The sequence below is a fragment of the Microtus pennsylvanicus genome, chromosome 7, assembly GCF_037038515.1.
Source record: "Microtus pennsylvanicus isolate mMicPen1 chromosome 7, mMicPen1.hap1, whole genome shotgun sequence".
Taxonomy (NCBI): Eukaryota; Metazoa; Chordata; class Mammalia; order Rodentia; family Cricetidae; genus Microtus; species Microtus pennsylvanicus.
This window is the reverse complement of record NC_134585.1, coordinates 108,875,391-108,881,390: the sequence shown is the minus strand read 5'-3', so window position 1 is coordinate 108,881,390 and position 6,000 is coordinate 108,875,391.

Genomic DNA, 6,000 nt, shown 5'->3' with positions numbered 1-6,000 from the left:
GTCTTTGACATGTGTGTACCACCTGTTAGTCAGCCCCATCTCTAGGTCTTCCCGGGAGTTCTACATGCATCTGGTTTGGGCCATTTCCTCCCTTTCCTGCTCTTGGTTTGGCAAATTCCTGATCATCCTTGTCTGGGCTCTCACTTGGTTAGTGTCTGAAAGCCTTGTACAGAGGTAAGAACTGGGATGTTGGGCCGAGCGAGATACAACTGTGTTCAAACTTCATTCCATTTCACACTAGATGAGTCACCTTGTGATAGCGTAATCTCTGAGTCAACTTGCTCCTCTGCAAAGGGAGCTAATGTCTTGGGCACTAGACTGTGGTTAATATTAAATCATACAACTATATAAAATGCTCCTGTGAATTAAACACTTGGGCAATGTCTATGTCCTCCATGCACATCTTCCAACCTCTCCCTGGAGTCTCTAGTGGCATCATTTTAGCCAAAATTTAAAGAATGAGCTTGTGTCTTATCCACAGTGGGATACCTGTGGTTGTCTGTATAGGATTCACATTCTTCTCCCTCTGCTTAAGGTACAGTTTCCCAATGAAAGAACATAGGATGGAGATCTGGGTAGATGTTTTGTATTGGGAGTGGTCAGTCAAATTTCTGCCCCCAAAGGGGTGAATTTGACTGTTGGAAAGTTGGGGCTGGGTAGTTAATAGGAGAAGTTGGTTGGGTCTTGATGATAATAGTCTCTCCTAGAAGAGAGCTCACTAGGACTGAAGAGCTGACTCATCAGGTAAAGGCACCTACTGCCTCATCTGATGCCCTGAATTCAATCCCAAGGACCCACAAGGTAGAGGGAAAGTGACTCTCAAAAATTATCTTCTGACCTGAGTGTACGCACGCACACACACGCACACACACACACACACACACACACACACACATACACACTGAGTAAATAAACAAACAAGTAAGTGTTTTATTTTTTAAGTTACCTGATTAGTCTTAAAACCTCACCTGTGCAATACAGTAGCCACTTGTCACGGAGACTCACTCATAAGCACTTGGCTGGGGCTCCAAGTATAAAATGGAGCTTTTGGGTTGACTTGGTTTTTAATTAAGTGCAATGACGAAGTAGAATGTTTTACTAGACTTAGTTCTAATTAATTAAAATAAAACATTAAGAAAACATGCCACTTTGAAGGCTTTGACATATTATTTATTTAATATTATGGAAAACCTCTAAGTATATGGGGAACAACTGGGGTACATGAATGAGCCTACGTTTTTGTGTGTGTGTGTGTATGTATGTGTGTGTGTATGTGTGTGTGTGTATGTGTGTACGTGTGTACGTGTGTGTGTGTGTATGTGTGTATGCTCACAAAGAGGTGTAAACGACCCTTGTTTGACGTTAGGATGTCTTCATCACTGCTTCTCCTCCTTACTTTTTGTAGACAGGGACTCACTGAAGTGAAACTTGGTTTCCAATGAGCCCATGCACCGTCCTCCCCCCCCCCCCCCGTCTCAGTCACCCCCAGCACTGAGTTTTGTGTGTGCATGCTGCCACACTTGGGTTTCACAGAGGTCCTGAGGACCCAAACTCAGCTCTTCATGACTGTGCCACAGTACTTTACCCTCAGAGCCGTCTTTCCAGCTCAAATCTACATTTTCAACTGTACGCTACATAAGACTTAAAAGACCAGATAAAAATGGAGATGCGCATTCCCGGTGTCAAAAATGCTAGAAATACACAGCTCACACCAGAGCACCAAACTGCTTGAGAGTAAAAGACTGTGAGATCCTGAATCAGTTTTTGAGGCAGGCTCTCAGATAGCCCAGGCTGGCCGTGAACTCACTGCTCTACAGCTTGAGATGACCTTGAACTCCTTCCTGATCTTTTTTGCCTCTACTCCCAAATATGGTGATTGCAGGTGTGTGCCACCCTACACTTCGCTGGCTTTTTTTGATGCTGAGAATTAGCATTTTGATTACATTAGATTAAGTACATTGTCAAAAGTAGTGTCAGCTGTTCATCTTTCTCCCTTTGTCTTTCAGCTTTCCTACCGTGTGGGATGCAAGACGTTTCATTAGTTTTTCATACTGATTACAATCTGAAATTAACATCTTTTGGTTCTATTGGACTTAACGAATTATAAAAATTAATATTGTTGGTTTGTGGGGGGTGGGGTGAGGCAGGGTTTCTTTGTGTAGTGTTGGCTGGCCTGGAACTCAATCTGTAGACCAGCTTGGCCTTGAACTCAAAAGAGATCCACCTGCCTCTGTCTCCCAAGTGCTGGGATTAAAGAAGTGGGCAACATCACCGAGCAATTAATTGTATCTAAAAGTCTTCTTGGTTTTTTTTTAAATGATGATTACTAATTAATCATGTGGTAGACTACAGAAAAAGAGGTTCTGGTAGAAGACAGCTGTGGGTCCCACTAAAGCAGGCATTCTGGCCATTTCACATAGTATGAATCCTGTTGGGAAATCATGATGGGGAATCTTGCCTGAGAAATCAAGTTACAGAGCCCAGCCTCAAACCCTGGTCTGTCTTAAACTTGAACTCACATTTTTCAGAAATGCCGTCTTGCCGGGCGGTGGCAGAAATGCCGTCTTGAAAGCTCACAGAGGCCCTTGAGGAGGCCAGAGTGGAATCTGACCTAGGCACAAGTATGGGTGGGTATGCCAAGTAACTGCTACCCTGTCCCCTTGATGTGTGAGCAGATCCTCACAGCAGACTCCCTGACCACTGGACTGTACAAACCAGGAGCCCCTCAGAGAAGCTTCCAGCAGTGTTCACCTGCTAAAAGACACCCCTAAGTGGCCAACCTATCTTCTATATCTTCACACTCCACTTACTGTGTCAGCACCCACATTTTGTCTTAACCTAAGATTTCTTCTTGTAGAATAAGGTGTCTTGATCTCAACACTTAACACTTGGGCCACATTAACTCTTACATGTGAGGGTCTGGGGGTTTGTCCTGTGCACTGTGAGGCATTCCTAGAAGGTCTGCTCACTGCTTACTAAATGCTTGGTAGCAGCTCCCCTGCCTAGCTGTGACAACCAGAGTGTTTCCTGACACAGCCCTCGCCTAAGATCTTTCTCCTTGCCCACTCCTTCTCTAACCTCTATATTTATTATTCTATATTCAGGCTCCCTTCCTTCATAAAAATAGGCTACTTTCTCCAGTCCTTAAAAATACAGCAAAATCAATTAACCACAAGAACCCTTCCTTCTTGGTCAAGTTTCCTAAAGAACTGCAGGCTGAATTGACTGTCACTTTCCATCCACTTTTGCAGGCATGGTCCCTCGCCCTCTTTGTAAAAGCCTTGAGTCTGTTCTCTCTGCCATGATCACCTGATTGGCCTCTAACCATCCAACACTTGATGATGTCCAGGATGTCTGACTTCATGGTTCTCCTTTCACCCTCCCTTGCAGAGGAAGTCTCTAGTAAGGTCGCTCTGTGTTCTTCTTCTTAAATTATGACATGCCCTATTTTCTTTTCTTCCTGGGGCATGGCCATTTATTTTCAGTGTTTCTGTTCCAGGGGAAGTATCAACCCCAAAGTTTCTAGTTCAAGCCCAGATTTCTCTCCTGAGTATGAAGTCTACACATTCACATGTATCTCTCACATGATAATAAGTGCAAGAAACTTATTATTCCATATCCTTTTTATTTTTTTGCAAAGGTCCACCTTTCCATGCTCCGTATCAACTATTTCAGTGGTGCACACAGGCAGAGTGTCAAACTCTGGTGTTACAGATATGTGATACTTCAATAAAGATGTTCTTACATTACCTAGAAATACAGCCTCACAGCTCTGGTACACACAAACCAGGTAACTTAGTGTTGTAGTAAATATGAAAACATCTATAATGAATCTTGCACACAGTAAGTACTCATAAGCTACATGAAGTAGGTTTGGTCTTTGTTCCTGACTCCTGTCACAGAGCTCCTACAACCCTTGGAATCTGCTAAGTGACCGGGTTCCCAGACCTATAGAATGCACTTACCTAAAGAAGATGCGATGATACTCAATCAGCCCCTTTAAAGCCCCTGATTGTGTGTGGATGGGATGTTTTAGCATGGGTCCCCAGACAGCTTGGGAGGGGGCTAGACCCTAGAAAGACAGGCTCTACTCACCCTGCAGGGTCAGGGCTGGAGATCAAGCACTGTGAAAACTGTGGAACAAATTTCTCAACAGCTGACAGTAAGTGTTGCTGCGAGGGACCCAGGAAAACTGTGCACCCCACGCCCCTCAACACCCTTCCCCAGCTGCTCATCATCATATTGTAATAAACCGGCAAGTGGGTGTTCCTCTGAGTCACGCGCCACCCTAGCAACTTAACTGAACTTAAGAAGGGCATTGAGGGAACCCTGGTTCATAGGTTGCTGCTTAGAAATATGGAAGGCTGGGACTTACGATCCACAGCTGAAGAGAGGGAGTTTGTGGGGCCGAGCTCTCGGCCTATGGCAGAGTGTCAGAACTGAGTTGCTGAGTACCCAGTGGGTACCTGGTTGAGAACAGCTAGCTATGGGGAAGACCGCATCCATGCTGGGTGCTCTGTGTAGAATAGGTGGGAAGAGAGAAGGAAATAAGGTTGGCCTTTTCACCTGACTCCATGTTAGTCTCTCCGAAAGGCACAACCCAGAACATTAAGAGCTGTGTTTTGGTAGTGAGATTATAAGTGATGTTGAGTGTGTTCTCTGCATTTTTCCTTTGAAAAGAAACTGTGCAACTAGAGATAAACATTTTATCAAAACACTTTTTTGCACATACACCTGACCATACCATTCCTTTTCTGCTGGCCGTTTGTTTACTTTCCTGGCCAAGTACAAACCTCAAAATGTGGCTTGTAAGATCCCTCACGAGTGACTTTTGTCTAGTTATGAAATATTTTTTAATTTTTTGACTGTTTATTACTTGTATGAAATGCATTCTGATTGCATGTTCTTGTGTCCTTCCCAGTCCTAACTGGTCTCTCCTAACTTTCATGGTGTGTGTGTGTGTGTGTGTGTGTGTGTACATGCAGGTGATCACAGATGTTGTGTGCTTGTCAGTGTAATCGCTACGTCATATCTAGAAGACAACATTTTTAGTACTGTTTCCCATCTTCTGGTTCTTACATCTTTCCACCTTCTCTTCTGTAAGTTTCTCTGGGCCTTTAAGGGGGTGATGTAGATGTCCCAAATAGTGCATCAGCAGTTCCTTATTCTCAGCACTTCAATGATTTATGAGTCTCTGCTTTGCCTGTTACCCAGCACTAAAAGAGGCTTCGCTGACTAAGGCCTGTACCAACCCATGGGTATAAGCATAAGTATTTAGAAGGCAGTTTAAGTACGTGTCCATCTAGCAAAACATCAGTAGTAGACTCTTCCCTAAGCTATAGGCTTTTGAGCAGGGTTATAGTAAGAGGCATGTACTTCTTCCCTTGCAGTGAGCCTCAGATCAGATCAGAAAGTGATTGGGTAGCCACTCTTACACCAGTGAACGTATCTCGCCTGGCGGGTCCACAGCTGGGTTAGATCACTGCTAACTTTTCTCCACTAGCAGCTTAAGTGGCACCTTCCAGCCCTATGAATGCTATTCAGCAAGTGATGCTTCCAGTTCAGTTCCAGCTCCGTTCTTCTGTGCTCTGTATCTAAAGTGCGTGTTCTCTTCAGCAGCCAGGGCTTACTGTTTAGTTCTGGTGGGAAACCAAGAGCAGCAGCAATAGCCAACGGTTTGCAGGGTTTGGGGAGTACTGTTAGGGGCTCTTTGGCTAACAAAAAGTATTCCACACCTGGCAGATGTTGAAACCCTTCACTGCCCAGTTCTCACGCACTAGTTGGTCCACGTACATACGTTCCGGATTTCTGGCTAATTCTCACTTTTTTCAAAACTCAGCCCAAGCCTGTCCTCTCCAAACTCTGTTCTTATTGAAGTCTCCTAATCAAAAAGAGACATACTCTATGTTGTCTCCATTGCCCACTTCTGTATTTGCCAGAGCACCCGGGGCACCCGTATTTATTTGAATCACATTGTCTCCCTCTAAGAGACTATAAAAT